General features: G+C 45.3%; 1 long non-coding RNA gene across 2 annotated transcripts in view; it reads right to left on the bottom strand.

Moving 5' to 3' along the window:
- LOC142902108 (uncharacterized) overlaps positions 1-21422 on the bottom strand; it is a 70966-nt gene that overhangs the window by 36442 nt on the left and 13102 nt on the right. For both annotated transcript variants that reach the window (XR_012929052.1, XR_012929051.1), the window contains exon 4: positions 10923-11061. This is a non-coding gene — a long non-coding RNA (uncharacterized LOC142902108). The remainder of the gene's footprint in view (positions 1-10922; positions 11062-21422) is intronic.

Below are 21422 nucleotides of genomic sequence, written 5' to 3' on the forward strand. Positions count from 1 at the left end.
AAAAGAAAAAAGGAAAAAAAAAAAAAAAAACCCACAGTGGATTTTTACATCTGTCTGGCCTCATTGCTATGCAAAGAGCTCCGAGCCACATTTCTCTGCAGCCACTTAGGGGCAGAGCACATTGGCTGTGCCACCGCCCTGACAGATTACTGCCCTAAACTGTGGCGCCCCTGCCTGCCAGCAGGGGGGACGCCTGCCAGCAACAGCTGTCCTTTAGCCTTCAAAATGCTAAGTTTCGCTTTTGACGAAGACCGAACGAGAATGAGCGTCATCGGTGCTGTTGGAGCTATTTGTCATTTTTGTCATTTTCAATGATTTTGTTTTGCTTGGGTTGATTATTATTCCTTTAGTTTGATCATAATATTTAGCATTATTTGAGTTAATGTGCATACTTAGCAATGTGTCAAAGGAATGTATCTTATAGCTCTGGCCCACTAGGGGTATATATAAGGGTCTACCAAGCATAGGGGGCAGCCTCGGGAAGGGTTATGGTTTTCTACCAGCCATTGTTTGTTTGTTTGCTTGAAATGGAAGAATAAATCTACAAAAAAATTCAATTCTTTGCCTGGACAATGGACTCTGTCGTATCCCTGCGTAAATCCACTCCCTAGGTGCCTTGATTGATTTGATTTGATTTTTGATTAATTTGCAAAGGAAAGGACAAATGGCCACTACAGGCGGTTTTTGCCCTCTAGTGGTTGCCAACATCTTGTAACTTTCTGCGGGAAGTACGTCAAATCAGATACTCTGGACCAACGGCGAGGCGGAGTTTAAACATACACATGCTAATTTCTCAACTTTCGGCCATCTGCTGCAGAGCCAATAGAAAAAGCTTAAATATAAATAAATAAATAAATAAATGAGCGGGGCATTAGCCGACTGCTATGCAAATGAGGGTCAGGAAAGAGGAAAGCAAACAAATCTGTTAATTGATCCATGGTGCGGCTGAAGGGCCTGGAGGATGACCTGGAGGATGACCTGGAGGAGGTGGAGGAGGTGGAGGAGGTGGAGTGTCATCTTGCGAGCGGATGCAGGAGTTTAAAGTGCAGGTAATGGGGACGTTCCCCACCACCCTCTACAGGCTAATGGTGACCATTTTGCCGGCTGTCGAGAGGTGCCCGAGCTGCTGAGGGCCAGGTACTTGGCTTGACCCGTGGTGACCCCAGTGACCCCCGTGACCCCGGGCATGCCGGCGTGCGGTGGAGTTCAACAGCCTCTCCAGGAAAAAAGCCGTCTGCGGCAAGGAGACGCTAATTAAGCTAGCGCGAGTGGCAAGTGTCGCACACAGTCGGCTTGTATACTGAACCTTGTCATGTGGGTCACTTTAGAGCTTTTAGCCAAGCTATGCATATTAATGGGGGCTTGGCTACACCGGTGGCTGCTCGCCCCTCTGCGCTCACTGGAAGGTTTGTGTACAAACTGTACAGCTGCTTTTTGTGAAAAATAAAGAAAAAAAACAAACAAAAAAAACAAAAAAAAAACAGGCATTGCAAATTGGTTACGGCTCTTTAGGCTTGCGCAGGTCCCTGTGGCGTTATTTATCCGTGACACACAAAAAATAACACCACATGACACAGACACAAGAGGTAACAAGAGTTTAACTATGAAACCAGACTTTGGGACTTTGGGAGTTTAGTGGACGGTGAGGAATTATGACCAAAAAGCAAAGTGCTTGATCTCACTGTTCCAACGCTTCTTTCATCCGAGGCACCCAAACCTGAATAAGACTGCCTCATTGCACCACATCCATCCTGGACGAATGCTGGGAATGCTGATGTGGCACAGATTTCCATGTGACATATGATCAAAGGCTGCCGCGTGACGGTTGCCATGGTGGCCGAAGATTTGGCATCGATCCGATACCGAGTGACTACACGGCCAGTATCACACATACCAATACCAGTACAAATAATTTTTCTGGGTCTGTCTGGAGGGTCAGGGGGGTAGGGTCACGTGCTGGTACAAACCGGTCATGGTAGTGTTGTAGTACTCAAGAATGTTCTTTGTTGTCAAGACACTGTTGTCAATCGCACTGGTGACGTTTGCTATCGACTTTCATCGACGTTTCGTATGGACACGCCCACCGCTAGAGGAACCAGCGAGCGTGTTGCTGAGCGTGCGCCCTCTTCCTCTCTACCGCCGATCCCCTTCGCTTCAGTGGCGTGCAAGTGGCGCAGCATCTTGGGCTGATCCTCCCTCGCCAGTCCCCTGCCGAACACGTCGCCGCGCATGAGCCCACAATCCCTTGCAGCTTCTCGCTTGGCCGTCCCGCTGCGAAGTCGGTCGGTCGGGGGGGATGGTGGTGGTGGTGCTGATGGGGCTTGAAGGGGACGTGTGATGTACATCATCGGTAATCAGATAAGTTGGGTACCATCCTCCTGCTTTCTCTCCAGAACAACATGTCCACTGAACTGAAAGCCAGAGTGCAACTGTCACATGAGCTGCCAGCCAGCGCTCTCGCTGCGCTACATGCCCGGTAAACACACACACACACACACACACACACACACCCCAAAGATGTTTTGCGTGACAGACAGGCTGACGGCTCTTTCAAGCGAGGCCAGGGAGTCGGTGAAAAGAGCCGCCGTCCTTTCTCTCTCTCTCTCTCTCTCTCTCTCTCTGTCTCTCTCTCTCTCTCTCTCTAACCCCCCCCTCCTCGAACCCCCTCTCTGTTGTCAGTTGATGCTCTTTAACTAATTAAAATGCCAGCGCAGGGCACTCATTTGAATATGCATGACAGAATGTTGCACTTGTTAAAAACGGGAGTTGAAACTTCTAATTATTTGGTCAACAGTCGATCAGTCAGTCAGCCGCTTCAGCCGCTCCCGTGTTTTGCCCATTAACTCTCCCCTCTCATGACGGAAACCCGCATTTTGATCCTGCGCCCCAATCCAGCCAGCTTTCAACTCGCTTGCTTTAATGAGGCTTTTTTATTTGAAATTTTCCCTCAGATTCCGCAACCGGGACAGTTGTAACACCTCCCCATTTCCGACTAAGTGTTTGTCGTTTTTCTTAATGAGCGCTGGCCGTGTTATATTTTCTTTATGTAGTTGCTAATGGAGTTGTCGCAGTATTCTCTCTCTTTTTTTTGGGGTTCTGCTGTTATACCGACGCCGGGCGGCAGTTAAAGATATTGGTGCTTGATGAGTTTTGCTCACAGCGCTTCGTCAGAGACGGACAATTATTTTTCCAAACCGCAGGCTCTCAGAGGAGCGTGCACAAGGGAGGCAGCCAATTATTGAATATGAATTATTAAAACAGCTATCCAAAAAAACAACAACTGTGTTTTCATGTCGCTGCAAATGTCATTAGTCCAAATCGGAAAAGTTTATGAATTGCATGAGCGGGAGGACTGATGTGTTTAAGGTCAAGGCTGCACCGCGCTCATGTAAATGTGCCGTTGGTCCAACTCCATTCAAACTCGGCTTCTTTGGTTCTGATTGACGAGTCAGTTTAGTGTGCGACACGTCGTCGGGCTCGACTGCTAAACACAATGTCAGCTCCACAACCACAGACAGGGCTTCCTGTGGAGCAGCTGCGGGACTGAAGCCCCCCCTCCTCCCACCACCACCACCACCACCACCACCACCACCACTACCCCTCACGCTTTTTTTTTTTCTGAGGTACAGACAAAAAAACAGTCAGACCCTGAGCCGCGTGCCAAAATCGCTGCTCATCCAAAGTCATTTGCGGCAAAGTCCATTATCATCATCACTTGTGGTGATGAATTCCCTCTGATGATGGCGGGCCCGCAGCAGCCTCCACTCATAATGACATTCTGCTCTTGTTGGCAGTCACTCCCCGTCAGATGGCTCATTCCCAACAGCCAGTGTGTCAGACAGAGCGCACTCACACACACACACACACACACACACACACGCAAGCACGCAGACATACACGCAGACGTACACACACACACACAATGCTGCCTCGGTCGTCGTCGCCAAACACAGGCACGACACGTCGAAAGGCAGACGTCGGTTGTGGGAAGACGGAGCTCTTTCGGTTTGGTTTCTTCTGAGGTAATCTGACTGTAGTAATCTGATGCAGGTAGACCGATTAATCAGTCATCAGATGGCCAATTAATATGGACAGTTTAAGGTGGTGTTTATTTATTTCAGTTTTGGTAACAGCTTAGATCACTCGTGCACATCTTTTAAAATAACAGCAGAGTGTGTGGAGTGACCTTTATTTTCTGAATCTGCTTCTGCCTTTATTTACACATTTTGCACATTTAAATTTTTTTTGTAGACTTTTACTTTTTCCTGCATTCTTGAGACAAGCTAAACTCACACAGCAGACAGCGCTGCACTGAAGCCGACATTAAAATAGTTGACCTACAGACCAAAATATAGATATATAACACAGAATCAGAACAGGTTTTCGCTTTAGTTGTGAGCTATTGGGGACTAAATGATTAATTCTTCAACGGATGCTTCAGAGGCCTCATTGGACAGCCTGATTAGCGCCTTAGAGAACGCCACCGTGCGTCTGAAGATCTTTGAGGTAAGTGAAAGGGAGGTGCGGCGATGAGCTCCCGTGATTTCACTGCTGGAGCAAATTAAGGTTGATGCCCCATGAAGAGAAATGTAAGGGAAACTGCAAGGCCAATAATATTTAAAGCAGGACGGGACAAAGTAATCACCCCGGATATAAAACAGCTCTGTGGACGTGCGGCGAGTCTGAGCGGCCAAGCAGCACCGCTCCACAACTCAGAGGTGCAAATGAGACGACGGCAAAGTTGTGGGGGGGGGAGGGAGGGAGGGGTGTGTATGATATGGTGTGCTAAGGAAAAATTGGGTATTTTAATGCATGGTATATGAATATAGCCGGTCATGGTATTTCATTTTTTTAATCTGAAAAACAGTCAGAGATTACTTAGATTACTTGAATGAAGCAATTGTGTGTAGAGAAGCACACCGAGAAAATTTACAGCTGAAAATCATTGTAAAAAAGACGGGTGGGGTGTTGGCAGAGTATGGAAGAGGGATGCAACTACATCTCGCCTGTGTTTTCGTGTCACGCTCACACTAAGATGACAACACTAGATTAAGTCGCAACGTCTCAAGGAATCCTGCGAGGTGCAACGCAGGGCCGCTGAAGGTGACTCCAAGACCAAGCTTATCAGGGGAGTCCACAAAAACCAGGCCCGGCCGCCGCCGGCGCTGACAACCCGTGATGGTGACCAGGTGGGAGATGTTATCCTAACAGTCTGGAGTGCCGCTGAGTTATTTGCTGATAGATATAAACAGCTGTTATTCTTGGTAATGGAAAGCAATTAGAAACATCTGCATACTTGGCCGTGAGCGATGCCTCCGAACGGCGGCCGAGGCTCCCGGGTGCCGCTGGGAAATAATTACATCATCAGCGCTGGTGGATTGCTAGTGATCTGTGAAGAGCAAGGAGGAGGAGAGTCCGGGGAGGAGCCCCGCGCTAATGTCTGCTGGTGAACTTCCAGAGGTTTTCTCCCTTAAAATGAACTATTTTCAAATCTTCTTCCATCACTCGTTAACTCGCCCTCAGGAAACAACACTTACCTGTTGTTAGGCACAGTTTGTAAATTCACACAAGGTCATAAGGAAATGTGCAGAGCCTAAACAAAACAGCAAATAATGTGTTTTTGCAGTTATTTTTGCCCATTCAACGCCCACTGACGCATAAAGAAGTGCCATAAATGTAAATAGCGAGAGCGTTTAAACATAAAGAACCAGTGTCTTTGAGATGAAAGCACTCTGGTGAATTGTCCTCTCACCAAATGTCTGACGCGCAAACTGCTTCTTGCAGGCAAACAAGTACATGGACACACTTATGATCGCAAACACCCACAGATGAAGGCAGCAGACATTTGTTGCGGCGATAATTAATTCCGTTTTTCCAAGGAACATAAAAGATCTGTGTGCGTGTGCGTGTTGGTGTGCATGTGTATGTGTTATGTTCTGCAGGACGAGGATCACTGGCCAAAGTTGCTCTCATGTCACCACTGTCACCCACGTCCAGACAGAAGAGAAACATCAAGACAAACTGCAGTCACTCCAGATAAAATCACTCCAGTGTTTCCAGCAGGAGCAAACATGTATTTGTCTAACATGTCAGATGTCAGTTGATGTCTCATCTAATAACTTTGTCATGTTGCATGGACACTGCAGCGGAAGTGTATAAAACAGAGCCGCTGCCCAGCACTTAACAGCTAGCCAACGCTCTTGTTCTGAAGGGTTCGGTAGTTTAAATCAAGACATATTATGCTAAGCGAATGTTATTGGCAGGTGGTGAGACGGGTCATGCATGTTTACTTCATCCCCACTAAAAACGCAATATTTCTGGAATGAAAGTGAAACGTTTCAACTGTAATGAACGTTGGCAATTCTGATATCCAACAATATGACAATATTCAGATTGTGTTTATACTAAGTGAGCACTGTGAGTGAAACCTTCTTTGTTAATTTGGCTAATGAACAAATACTGATAACTGTGGGGGGAAAAACAACAACAAACAAATAAAACAATCCGATGTGGTCGTCAATCGTTCATCCTTAATTTCAAAGTAATCTTCTCCTTATGTTTAAAAGAAAAATCCAGCCTGACCGGTAGGAAGTGTGCATTATGCTTTGTCCCAGAAGTGGATAGAAGGATTTTTAGCACCAGTGCAGACAACAGGCTCATTGCAAACTCCATGTGTTTGCACACCTTGAGTGTGATGGATTCAGTGGAGCTGGTTTTAGTTGCCGTGTCCTACGGCCCTGCCTTCAAAAAAAAGTGTTTTGCGTCCTGTTTGACATTCAGCCAGTTATGCCACAGTGCATCATTCTCTAATTGCGTCGTGTACGGAGCCACTGACCTTCTGCTCCCCCTCTCCAACCTCACCACCACCACCACCACCGCCACCTCCCATTTTCCTAAACAATGTCGCGGCTGCGAGGAACCCAACTGTGCCGCGCCACTGAAATTACCCCCGCTAAAAGCATGACTGTGACTCTCCACATACATCAACCCACGGACCCCCGCCGAGCATACTCATCAGCTGTAAATACCAACAGTCTGCGGCGCCGTGGTGAAATGAGCGGTCTGTCGGGGAGGTGGGCTTATGAGCAATGTTGTGAGCTGGCCGGTCGGGGCCTGATGGTTGAAGAGGCTGCTCTGTCAGCAGAAGGTCACCGGCCTGATCTGCTCCGCGGGCCAAACTGTCCTGACCAAGTGTCCTTTATATGATGACCATCAAAAATGGGAGTATTTGTTCTGCCTAAAGGCGGCTGGGTACGACATGCCGCTGATTTGTCTCACAACCGTCCGCCGTGTCCGACCGGACTATGAAAGTCGACCGACGGGCAAAGCAAAACACTACGTGTGTTAATCTGACCAGTGGTTGTGCGCCATCGTCCAGGCATCACCGGTGCAGGAGTTTCGGTTCCTGCTTTGGGTGCAGCACTGAAGGTGCGTTTCCACGACCCCTAGAATTGCGCAAAACCTAAATATGGCAATGAAACACTGGTCATGGAAACAGCTCAACCTGGAAAAACCTCTCAAATATGGCTAAAAGGTTCTGAGGCTCTCGCGAGGTGGTTGTTCAGACAATCAACATCGCAAAAGTGTCATGGAAACATTTACACGTCAGGGGTCACGTGACGTACGGGGTCACGAGACCAGTTCACTTCAAGTCAAAATGGTGTCTTATGTTTGGACGGAGGAGGAGACGGAATATTTTTTATAAGTCATCAAAGAGAAAAATATAACAACCACTCTTGAAAGCAAACAAAAGCGAACGTAATTCACACCAAATCTCGAATTACAGCTTCTGCGCTTCACACCATTCAATGGAAACACCTTCTTTGACATTGGTGGAGTTAACAGTCAGGCTGCATGTCACCATGGCGAAAGAAGCAAAGGTACCAAAACGACCGGGCAAATATGGTTTTTGTTTTGGTGTCCTTTGAAACCAGCTCATAGAGAACAAGCTTGAGACGCATTTTCAACACCGCAGTAAATTCTTAGCTTTAACAGTGCACTTTGTATGGCTCCAATGACACAAGCCTGTAACACAATACCTAGAACCATTTGGTTGCGATAGCACCAGGCAACAAAACGATCACAAGCAATAACGGCACCAAAGGCGAGCAAAAATATTTTGTGTGTTAAGAGTTCCTTACTCTTATTACGGAAAACAACGGGGGAAAAAAAGAAAGAGAGTGCAGAAAGGAGAGAGGAGGGAAAAAAACAGTCTCCACTGGCCTCAGCGGGCAGGATGTAAAAGCTGCTCCAACACCAAACATTATGTTTGTGCCTTTGTTACACGGAGGGCAGTAATCCCTCGGGCAACCAACAGAAAATATCCGTCAGAACGCATGAAGCTCGGGGGCCATGAGCCGCGGCTGTTGTGGCCGGATACGTTGATGCCGACTGGCATACCTGTCACAGAAAGCTGCAAGCGCAGTTCAAAAAACGAGGTGGCTGGTGTCACCAGTCTGCTGCGAGAGCCGTGACGAATGGGAGCACAGCGGAGCGTCACACAGCGAGTCGCTGGCTGTCAGCAGTTTCCTATCTTACTTTTTTCCCTCCCTGCAGGTTTCTTGTGTTTGTTTCACGCGAGGATGCGATTCTTCGCCCGCAACAAAAGGGTGGGGGGGTGTTACATTTGTAATAGTGCGAGTCATGCCATGCGTTGGCCAAACCTTTTGGTGAGGGTTAAATGGTCAGTTGGCGATTAACACAAACGGCTCATTGGCTAATCACACGGTAGCAACTCAGCAGCATTTCCCCCTTGCAGTTTCACAAACTGCTGCTGATCTGCTGTGATTTTCACCCACCTCACAACCATCTCCAGGGTTTACAGACTACAGGTCACCAAAAAGCAGTACGGTACTATCCACCTCCTCATCGTGGGGTCTCCCGGGACAAGATTTTACCAGATTTACGGCTTCGCACCATTCACTGGAAACACTGCAAATCGCAATTTGTTGAAATTTGGGAAATATTGCTTTTATTTTGCGAAATACTGGAATGGAAACGCAGCAAGAGAAAGGCAACAGGAAGGCGAAAACTAAATTGTCAACTTCCGGCCTGCGTTTTCGGTGACCTACTACGCAGCTACAAACAGCGACGGGACGTCCGGGCGAGACACTCTGTCCCCTGGTGTCTGTGCTGCTGTGACCCTTGCGCAGGTTAAGCCTCCGCCCCTCCCACTGCACAACCTGCTGTACATGTTGTACATGAAGTCCTTTTGATTGACCTCGGACTGGCACAGTCTGTTAATCTATTCACAGAATCAGCGGTGTCCTCGGACTACAGGTTGAGGATGTGATCAGATACGCTTCTGTTAATGCCTTTTATTTAAAATGACCTGGTGGACTGAGTGATGAAAAACAACAATAATAACAGCGATTGGTGCACGGAGCTCCGGCGGGAGCGCAGCGCACTGGATAAAACCAGAGCACTACCCTTCTCCCAGATGGTCCGTTCAGCCTTTTAATAATGAAATCTGCTTTTGTGTTATTTAAAAAATTACAATAACCTTTCCTCTAATCCCCTGACTTACGACCTTGTACACCTGGATTTCTGTGCTGCATGTACTTCCAAAAATCCCCCCCGGGCCTCTTGATAACATATTAGGATTATATCTCGGATATGGTTTTTTAATAAATAGTTTAGATAAGCATATCTGTTTAATTTTCCTCCGCCCGCCCCCTCCTGCAAAGCGGGATTACAGTAAAAAGGGTTTGGTTTGGTTTGAGCTCTTGTCCCGCAGACGGAACATGCAAACATCTGTACAACAATTCATCAGAAAGAATTATGTATGGCAGACTGGAGGCCTCTAAGCTGCGTGTATTTCACCATCCCAGTGTCCTCAATGACTGAGGCCGACCATAAATAATGGAAACCGAATTAATTGGTTTATGCTATGAGCATGTGTTATGTATATTGATGGCAAACCGCTGGCGTGCTGTTGCTCGGCGCCGGGTGAGACGTTGCGTTTATTGCCGCGTGCAGTTTGATGAATCGTCTCGATCTACCCGCTGGATTTACGAGGTTTAGGTCGAGCTCACGGCGACGCATAAATTAACAGACTTATTACGCGGCGAATGACAGCGACCGAGATGTGTGGGGCGACACACGGAAGTCAACTTTGCGTCGGTTTTTCCCCGAGTTTACGTTTGAAGAACACAATCGGGGATTTTTTGTGTGTGTGAGCGTGTGGTTGATGGTGACGGATTTAGCTGAAATCTTTACAGCAAAGTAAATGAAGGAAATGAAGCCTTGCCAGTACGTTCATCTTGAAACACAGAAACAACTGAGTTTTCTCTTCTTTTTTTTTTTAAATCAGGTGAAGTAAAGTGGAAAGATAAAAGACGCAAACCAATTCTGGCTCATTTCTTGTGTACATTTATAACTGATGCTTAATTAAGAAACATTGTGTTTTATCCACTTACTTGAATAATCAACAAAATAATCCCGAGAAATGCTGCCGCCCCATTGGCCAACAGCAGAAAGATACCTGCAGCTTTGGGATGATGAGGAGTATATTGAAATTGTATCGTCCTACATTTGCAGACCCAATAACTTTAGTTTGTTGAGCCACAATATGAGCAGTTCGCTTAGCTTGAAGGAATCAACTAAACGTTTAACACTAAATGCTGTTTTGTTTATTAATGTTTTCAGCCTCGCTGAGCAGCAGCAGCAGCCAGAAGGGCTTGACTAAATAGAGCCACTCACAAAAATCATTAGGGTTAATACCTTTAAATACAGCATCACCATATTTCATGGTCAAACTAACAACAACAACAACAACAAAAAGACTGACCTTTTAAATCATGCTTGCTGCACTTGACCATGACGTCTATATTTTCTAGGCCAAACACAATGGGCACAACCCACAACCCCCACTTTGATTTTTTTTTTTTTTTTTTTTTTTTTATATTTATATATATATTTACCTCGCGTGCTGGGGTGAATACCTCAGCACCTGCATGTTGCACTGATTTCAGCCAGCCCCGGCAGATGGTCCTCACCCTCCAGTGCACACACACTCCGGCACCTGGGACGCTGGGGAAATCCTTCCGTGCGCTCGCCACTCTGTCAGAAAGCACATGCACACGTTAGAAACACAGATGCAGAGGCATGTGGGCAAAAGGCATGCGACCGCGCACGACGGGCAAACGCGGAGGCGACGGGCGAGTGGGCGTCGCACTGGCACATACGCACGTGGCTGCGCGTCGCTAAGTGTGCCGGTGCAGCGGGAAACGCCTGGTTTTCACAAAGAGGCGCCTTAGAATAAAGACTCTGCGTGATGATAGGTGCAGCGCAGTGCAAATAAACCTTTCTGCACGCACACAATATAAAGAGTAGAAAAGCGTGCACAGCGAGCACCCACGCAGGCCACGCTGGAGAGAAAAAACAAGCTAACAAACAAACAAAACACGCTGTCCTCTCACAAATGATCAGGGAGTGAACGAGGAGAAACGCTCAGATTGGTTCTGATGAGCAGGAGCTGTTTTCCCTCCGTGAGCTTAATGTGAAAACATGCCCTATAACCCCATGACGCCGTGCCTGGATGCACGCAACCGCCGGCGCAACCTATAGACAGATAGATGCCTTATGGCGGCCGCTGTTGCGCTCCTCGCTGATTTAATTAAGGACGCCTTCTGTGCTCGCCGCTCAGCACAAAAGGAACGCCGCCGATGAAACTAATGGCTGCTTCGGCGCCCAAGCGTCAACGCGGCCTCGCGTCAAGCGAGAGGCGTCCCCGAGCTGCAGCCGCAGAGCGGGATTAGCGGGGGGGGTTTGCGTGGAAGCAGTTTTCTTGTGTGTCTCGTTTTGTTACCGCGTCAAAATGAGCAGCGGCAATTGTCCTTTAGAGTCAATTAAAGTCTCCTTAACTGCAGTCAGGCTGTTAGGACGGGTTTAACGAGAGGGATGTAGCAGAAGGCCAGACCCGGGTTTAGGGATACCACCACAACCACATCGGGGATACCGAGGCCGATGGAGGGAAGATGGAAGGGAAGAAAGGTTTTTGGAAACAAATGGTTTTATCCAATATTGAAGACATTTGTACAAAGAGAGGTGAATAAAAAGGAATAAAACATTTTTAAATGATAGTGACCTTTGTTTTACCAAACACGACATTTATGCACATTTTACACTGACACGTATAAGATACACAATGGTAAAAGAAAAAAAAAGATAATAATTGTGGAACAAAGAAGATTCAATGGAATCACACTGGTGGTGTCAGCCTACTTAATAAGACATCTCCTTTATTTTGTGCAGATGGTTTATGTGTGATAAAATATTTTCAGCATCTATGCAAGTGTTAGTGTTAGTGCAAGTTTTAAAAATGGTCAAACAAATTGCCACCAATTTTAGGAAGCACAAAACCGTGTTTCACAAAATCTTTTTTTTATTTACTTATTTTTTTTTACTTTTTATGTCTATAGAATTCGACAAATTTCAAAAAAGTGGACGTTTGATGATGACGAAAGAGTGGCATTACACAAAATGAAAAAATAAAACCTACATTGAAACTCCCTGAACGGAAGGCCTGGAGATGTTCAACATGGGTGGTTTTAGTTAAAACTACTATGGAATTTCCCAAAGCAACAGTGTGGTGGTGAGCTTCCCGCTGTACTTCTGGCCTTGTCCAGGACATTTACATACAAAGTACGGCGAAACTTCACTTCAGGAGCGACACAATTTCTGCTCAACCTTTGGCGACATTAATGAAACTTCCTCACAATGTTTATTCAAGACCTGAAATTAATCAAAAGCAGTGAATCACGCCCACGTGTCTGAAGCCCCCGGACACAGTCAAGGGAACCGACTCATAAATCAGAGAAAGAAAAGCTAATGTGGCCTTACACTTCAAAGTTTAATCCGCATGCAAAGAATCACTCTCACCGCGCGGCTGACACTCGGCGATACTTGGAGGTCCAGACCTTCACTCCTGTCCCGTATCAATCACACCTGGGCGTTTTTAATTTTCACACGGCACGTCACTCTCTGCCGCCTCCGACACTTTGGGTCAAGTTATTTTTTGACATTAGCATCATGCTTAGCAAAGCAGCTGTTCCACGCAGCGCAGTGTTGTGGAACAGTCCGGTCCAAGAGTTCTGTGTCCTGCTGTCCTGCCGGGTCAAAGGTCAGTCGGCAAGAGCACGTGTCCTGCTGTACGTCCCACCATTGAGCATGCAATGAACGTTCATCGAACTGATATTAGTTGAAACTAACAATCATCAGTCATCAAACACCACCATGGCTGCAGACTGGAAGACTTCCTGCTGATTCTCAAAATCAGAATTGAACCTATTTCTTGTTTTTTTGTTTCCTAGTTGGCTATTCTCTATTCTCACGAGTCCTTTAAAAGCAGGTGACCGATGGTCACATGGGCCCTTGGAATCACTAGTTACTGCATATGTTCCTTCTAACAAACAAGAGGCAACTCAGTTAAAGGAAACATTGACAGACACGTCAATGCTTTTCTTATTTCACTGATTTGACAAGTTAAGAAATCACTGTCCTGGCCACCGCCATTCTTCCAGCCTGCGCAACCAAACCAAACTGCGCAGAGAGAGGAGATGGAGAGAGTGAGGGAGAGTAAGAGAGTGACGACAAACGACAGGATGAGTGTTTGATTAGTGTGCAATTGGGTCCAAATCCATCCTCGGTGAGACAGTTTCAGACGCCACTTTAGCAGAAGCTTCTCGGACCACCGTGCGCTAACTTTCTGAGCCCCTCGACGACGGTGACTACCAAGACGACGACAACCAAGACAGCGACGGCAGCCGACACAGTTTGAGGGGCCCCGGGATTAGTTTCTTAAGCTATCGACCCATAACTAAAGTGATGTTTGAGCTCATAATCTTCTCATCCCCTCGGTAAGTGAAACCCGCTTTGAGGGATTTTCCACCGGGATCAGACAATGAAGAGGAGGCTCGTTTAGACACGGCCTCACGCTGGGCAGGAGGGGAGAGCAGCGCTGCGCCGGCTCAGCGGATCTTGGAGCTAATTGTGCAGCGACTTCCAGCAACAAACCGGAAACTGAAACTGGAAAGGGATGCATATTAAAAAAAATTCTTCTTGAGAATTTATTTTTTCACAGCGCACACGTGCGTTGTGCTGGAGATGCATATAAAATGTGATTCTTTTGGTTTTTGAGAAGCATCTTCAACACTCTTTTTTTCCTCTTCCTCTCCACTGGCGTGGTCTTGGCGCTCACCCGCCGATTGTTCTCGTGCAGAAAAGGAAAATATTGCACTTGGGACACGGGCAAATTTCATTACACCGAGTCAAGCTGTTCCAGTTTCCGGGGGATCCAGGCTTTTGTGGCGTTTGGGCCCCGGCGCCGAGTGGAGACGTGACAAGAAGCGAGCTACGTGCTACGTGCTAGAGCGACTTCGCGCCGGGCCTCGCCACGCGTCCATCTGCCGCGGCTAGTGTTGCGGATCGCGCTAGCTCGCCCGCCCGCCCGCCAGCCAGCCATCTAGCTAGCGTTCCCTCGCCTCCACTCACTCTCGCCTTCCAGGTTGTTCAATCACCCTCGTCGCTTTTTGTGCGAGGTGGAAAAGAAAAGCCAAAAAGGAGGTATTTGACAGTAGTGAAGTCAGCCCCAAGTGTGACTGTTTGTAAATCCACTTTAAAGACTTTTTTCTTAGCCTCTTTTCTTCATCCTGTTAGATTTTCTTATTATCTTTTTCATTTCTATTCTAGTTTATTACTGCTGTATTATAGCATTTTAAGCTGTCTCTTCTCTGCACTTTGTCTTTGAAGACTCCGTTCTCTGTTCTGTTCTTTGCATTTAAATGCGCTATATAAATAAAGCTGCTGTGCCTTGATGGAAAGGATTCAGAGCAAAGTGTCCTTCACGCTGGAGTTATCGCATCGTGTCCCATCCTCCTTGTATACAGGTGTTGAAAAAAGGAAAAAAAAGAAAATGGAATTATGAATTACACAAAATACTTTTTTTTTTTGGCACTCGACATCTAATGATCCAATTACCAAATTGCACCGACCGACCAAACCGGAGCGAATGACAATCTGTGCCGCCTCTCAAGCTGTCGAAAAAACGGAAAAAAGAAAAAAAAAAAAACCCCCGGCAGAAACAGAATCTTCCACTTCCAAGTAACAAAACGGTGCGATCTGATTTTAGCATCGCTCTTCGAAAAAAAAAAAAAAGATTATGACACCAACGACAACAAGGAGCATATTGACACACTTTGCAGGTGGTGGTCAGCAGCCTCTTAAATCTCTGGGGGGTGGGGGGGGGGTAACCTAAAAAATTCATACTTTGCATGTATTATGAGGAGGGTTTTTTTTAAGCGGGCGGGGCTGAGTGGATCACCGTGGGTGGGTTTTCCAGGTCAGACAGACAGCAGCACTTTAGCGACTCTAAGCTTGCACCGAGACATATTGAGGCACATTTTCATCTTGCAGAGATTATTCCTTCTTGGGGAGGGACGGACAGACGTTTGTGGGCAGATGATACTCTGAATAAATAAACAAACACATGTCACCGAGTGTAAGTGGAGTGAGGGGCGGGAGGGAGTGAGGTGGGGGAGATTAGAGGGGTGAGGAGGAGGAGGAGAAGGAGGGGGAGGAGTATATGCGTGTGTTCTTGAAGAGCCTGCAGCTATCTGGAGAAAGCTGACTGCGCCATAGTGCAGGATTCAACTGGACAAGTTCGTGTCCGTATCAATCAGGGGGAGAAAAACGTGAGAATGGCGCCGCACAGCTCCCACTGGGCAGGCAGGTGGGGGGGGGCGGCCAGCAGAGGGCTTCCTGCAAAAATCACAGCACACGCTGGTGGAACCCGCAGACGTGTTCAACAGCCATATGATGTGCTGCTTCATTGGTGTGGGGGTCCATGCAGCTCCAGCCAGTGCAACCATCTGTGATTTATCAATGGAACAATTGGCTTTTTGAAATAACACAGTCGAACTCACATGACGTTTGAGGTCGAGGTACGATTGTAGTTTTTTGATGTCAAATATCTGAAAATATTGAGCACAAATGATTTTGAGGAGAAAAAAAAAAGATCAATAAAAGGCATTGTGTGCATAATGATAATGTTTATATAATAATACAAAAAAGACAAAATCTTTAAACATGGAATTTTGTTAATAGATAACCCTTGACCTTGAAAGGTTGAAATTTTGATTAATCATAGTCAGTCAGTCAGTCAGAGATTGTAGAATATTGGGTTTAAATGACTTCAGTTCATTTCAGAATAAACTCACAACATGGTGGAACAACATACATGCAAAGTCCCCTTCCACCAGAACCCAGAGTACATTTTATTTGTTTAAACAGATTTTGCAGCCTATTCTCACCATGGGCAGCTCTGTTGTGAGCGTCAGATATTATCAGGTAATAACAACTGTTCCTTTCTTTATGTTTGACTCCAGTATATCTCCAATGTCATCAATGGATGAAGCTGCTTTATGTTGGCGTAAAAAAGCAGTGAGGCACATTTCATTGGCTGCTGTAATGGCATAAACATCAATCTGTCTGAACTGCTGCTTAAAAGACTGTGTAACCTTTACAGCACTGTTAAAGAAAGATGTATAATTTCTGCATGGAAGAAAGAGAAGCCAAGGTAGTAAAAAAAAAAAAAAAAAAGGAGACGAGTCTGGCTGATGCACTTTCACTTTACTGGGCTTGCAGCCTTTTTTTTTTAATGTCCAGTCAAAAGTCACGTCCCGAATGTGGCGTTATAAAAAAAAGGAAAAACAATAAATAGAGAAAAAAGGCTTCTAACATCTTCATTTAAAACACACCAAATTTTAACAGATTTAAATATTGCTGGGAACAACAACAGATTGAGAGCCATTAAAAGTAAAATAAAGCCTTTATTGCCCAGCGACATTCCCCACATAATGGAAATATTTTACAATGCCTCCCATTTATGGAGCTCTATCCACTATAAATTATATTATGCAAGAAACATCATGATGACTTGTGGCGTTAACTGTCCTGCATTAATAGGTTTCCGGAGGGGGGGGGGGGCGACTTGCTATATGTAGCCTGGAACTAAATCCAATCTGCGCTATGTTTAATGTCACATTTTTTATTATCTTGAAAGCATATGCTGGAATGGCTACAGATGATGAAGCTCGCTGCTGGCAAAGTGCTCATCGGTGCATTTTGCTTTTTTTTTGGGAGGGGGGGGGGGGGCTTTTGTTTTTTTTTTTATAATTCCACTCGCCTAATAAAAGGATGTGCCAAATTGTTTGTGACCTTTGTCAAGGTTTTTTTTTTGCTGCACACACACAGAGGCTAGCAGTCGCAGCCATGCAGGCCTAAGGCATGCATGCATATGCAAAGCTCCACTGCGTTTAATGTTGTTGTTTTTTTTTTCTCCTCCCCATGCAAGGTTTCAACATGAAAACGCAAAATTGTTTGGAAACCTTTTGCCTGGCGGGGCCTTCATGCAGGGAAGCCACATAGCGCTGAGCTCTGCAAGAATGTTTGATGCCGCTTCCGTAGTTGAGCATATGCCACATTCTGTTCTGGTGAGACTATTTGCACACTAGGTTTTTTTCCCCCTCTCAAAGCTGCTGCTCTGGCCATGGGGAGGAAGGGCCGGTCAGGGACAGCAGCTGTCCGCTCGTCTGGAAGCATTATGACATGTATGACCTGGACGAAAATGCACCAGGTCAGCACAAACACACAACAAACAAGCTGCTCCGATGACAGATTTTACCTTATGTTACCGTGTGCACAACGCAGGTCTGCGTTTAATCCAGCCTCTCTGACATCAGCAATGGCACTGATGCAGAGGTTATGCAGACAACGACTGCTTTGAATAATCTATCAATTATCAAAGCAATAGATTGAGTAGTTGATCTGTGAATTGCACAATAATGTATATATAATATATGTATGTATATATATATATATATATATATATATATATATATATATATATATATATATATATATATATATACATATATATATATATATGTGTGTCTTTGTTTGTATATACATATATATACACATATACATATACTGTATATATATATACACACACACACACACATATATATATATATATATTTATATATATGTATAATAAGTAATAAGTAATAATACAATAAGTTCAAAAAAACAACAACAAAAAACGTGAATAAGATCAAAAGCAGCACAACAAGTTTGATCGTTGTATCACATTAACAGGGATTCAAGTGAGTTGAAGAAGCAGTTCAACTGGAGCTGGTTGGCTGAAGAAGAAGAAGAAGAGGAAGAAGAAGGAGAGAAAAAAAAGAAGCAGCAGCAGTGGCTCTGGCAGGAGAGGGTGTGACTGGCCTGGGGGAGGGCCAGGGAGGAGGTTCTGGGGCAGGTGGTGGGCCGGGCCGGGCCGGGCTGCACTGCTGCATCTGCCTGCGGCGCTGGTATTGACGGACATATTTCCCACAGCTCCGTGTCACAGCGGGATCATCGCACATGATTACGGGGAGGATCAGCATGATCGGCTGTCGCTGATTTCGCTGACATCTGTCGGTGAGGTGATACAAGCTGTGACGAGGATTGCCCCAGACATCAAATCTTCTTGAGCGCGTGTCGAGCCGCCGCGGTCAAGGCTCCTTGTAATCCGGGGCAAAAATGACAAGGCATCTCCTGCTCCAGGGTTTGTTTTTTTTCCCCCTTTATAACAGTTCTCTGGACACTCCAGGTTATGGAAGAGCTGCTGGGTTTGTCTCAGAACAAATCAAAGAAAAACCCTAAAAAAAAAAAAAAAAAGCCTCTCATGTTAATTTAAAAACACAGTGCTGAGCATCTGAAGCTCCGTATCATTGCAGCAACATGGGAAATATTGGCAAGGAAACCAATATAATCGCCACACTGAAACTCAATTATATTATTTGGCGGAAAAAGTTAGTAGAAGCTCATGTAAAGATGATTTTCTTGAAGGTTTTTAATGTTATGAAATGCCAAAAAGATATTTGTGTGTAGTAGCAATACATCCACTTCTTTTCATTAAAAAAAAAAGAAGCAAACGTAACATAATACTAGACTAGTGAAAGTGAAACATTATGCTTCACTAAAACTCCCACAGTGTTGCTCCATCTTCACAAGGCAGACATGTCATCCCCGGCTCAGTAATTGCACGGTTCATAACAATGAGATTTGGATTAAGGAATTCATTACGGGGTTGAAGCGGAGCACAGCTTGTGTAGAATTACCTTTAAGTCCAGCCCAGGAGATGAAAATCATTTCCTCAATATGGAACGCCGGGACCGATTTGATGTGACCCTCGTCACAGCTGAGGCACAGAAAATTATCCACCGAGCTTAATCCGTTCTTTGATTCATCTCCAAGATCCGAGGGGAAATTCTTAAGCATATGGCTCAAATTGTTGGTAGCAGCAGGGTGAAGAGTCGGCTGGGGCACAAGCCTGAGCCCTTCCCCTCTTTTATTTATTTATTTATTTATTTATTTCAACGCAGGCTCTCTGATTAAATCTGCCAACTTTGACGTAGACGCTGCAGAGAGAAAATCCCCAACTCACTTCCAGGTTTGGTAACAGATCAAAACCAAGGACACGACGTGAGTCTTGACCAGAATGACGTCAGACACACCAACACAATGTCGCCAAAGACACATGGCATTTCTAAATACTTTATGTAACAATATGCTCCAGCAGGTCCAAGACTAAGATTAATATGATAATGATGACCAGACAGAGGTTTCTCATGCAATGGTTTTTCTTTCATTTTAATGACCATTCACATAGATTCTCAATCAGAGGATCAAAACAGTGACTGATCAAAACATACATGGTGTTATGTAGGAAACCAAAAAAAGTGTGACATCACCTCAAAAACATTTCATATTTTAATTTCATCAAAATAGCCACTCCTCATATAAAACATTTAGAGTTGTAGAAGTTGTAGAATTTTTTTCCTTGCTACATAATTTCATAAACATTACTCATGTTTGATGTCTTCAATATGTATCTACAACGTAGAAGGGAGTAAAGATAAAGAAAAAGCATTGCATGAGAAAGTGTTGTTGCCAAACTTCTGACTGGTAGTGTATATGTATTACAATAAACACAACTAAAGTTACCAGAGCATGAGAGCCAAGTTCCATGCTCCATATACAAAAATCAACAAAGCATCTTTGGTTTTTGAACCATCCTGTTTCTGGGTTGTCGCTTCAGTTACTTTTGGTTCCAGAAAGTGGGGGCTCTTTGTGAGGTCACAAAGGGCACTGAGACCCCCCCCACCCACCCCCCCAGGTTAGTACCAACGCATGTCAACAGGTGTCCATTCTACCTCAGAGATGACCGAGATGAAAAATATATATATCTGAGAGCTGTTACACGGCAGGACCTTTGCCGATGAGGTTCACTGCCATTCAAAGGTCATCCGGGATATAAGAACTCCCTTGACCTGTTGGATTAAATACCAGGATTTTCCACGCAGTGTATCAGATTTATCATTAATCCTCAAGAAATTTCAAGAAAGTCTGGAAATATATAATCACAACCACATCCCTTGGTTTTTACAAGCTGAAAGCATTTTCTCTGCAAGTTACGGTATCGGTATCAGCAGTATCTGAAACCAATGACTGTATTAAAGCAATGATCTGTGTGTACTGACACATCCACAACGAGCTGCTGTTTGTCACTGTTTACTGTGTGTGTGTGTGTGTGTGTGTGTGTGTGTGTGTGAGCGTGTGCGTGCGTGCGCGTGGCCAGTCACAACGACGTGAAAAATGTCGGCGCTCTTTACCGCCGCAAGTCTTATGACAGCTCGGCGGCCGGCGTCCAACTGCATTTTCATTTCAGTTATTTCTGTTCGGATGCATGTGTGAATCAATTAATTCTGTCATAAAAAGCCACCATAAACAGTGTGCAGAAGTTAATGAGTCCGGCATTACCACATCATTACACCAGCTGGCACGGCCAAGCATGTGTTGTTTGTCATCATATACGCTGCCACGCTTAACAGTCATAAATTGTTTGGACTGGCGGGTTCCGCTGTGCGTCTGATGACAAAGACGGAGGGAGCGCCTGGCAAAAAAAACAAAACACCACCGCGACAGCAGGTGAGCGAATAGACGTCTGATCAAACACAGGTGATTTTACGCCAGGTGGGATTTATCTGTTTGCTCGTCGCAGATCCAACAGGGTTTTTTTGGGTTTTTTTGGAGGATTCCACAGACGCGAAGCCAAGATTGAAAGGCCGCTGGTTGAAACTAGCACCACTTTGTGTTTTTTTAAAGCATGTAACGCTCTCTGCGTCCACCATGAAAACACTCATGATTGAGCTGTTGATCAGAATCATCGCGGTTATCACGGACTTTAAAGTTATTATTGCTGCTCCCAAACTTGTGGGTTAAAGAGATTTTTTTTTCCCCAATGATTTGACTTAAACTTTAATTAAAAAAAAAAAACAAAAACGTGACAATGGACAATTTTCTCTTAATACGCC

The sequence above is a fragment of the Nelusetta ayraudi genome, unplaced genomic scaffold, assembly GCF_046127955.1.
Source record: "Nelusetta ayraudi isolate G7.1 ecotype Tasmania unplaced genomic scaffold, CSIRO-AGI_Nayr_v1 ptg000092l, whole genome shotgun sequence".
In the NCBI taxonomy this organism is placed as follows: Eukaryota; Metazoa; Chordata; class Actinopteri; order Tetraodontiformes; family Monacanthidae; genus Nelusetta; species Nelusetta ayraudi.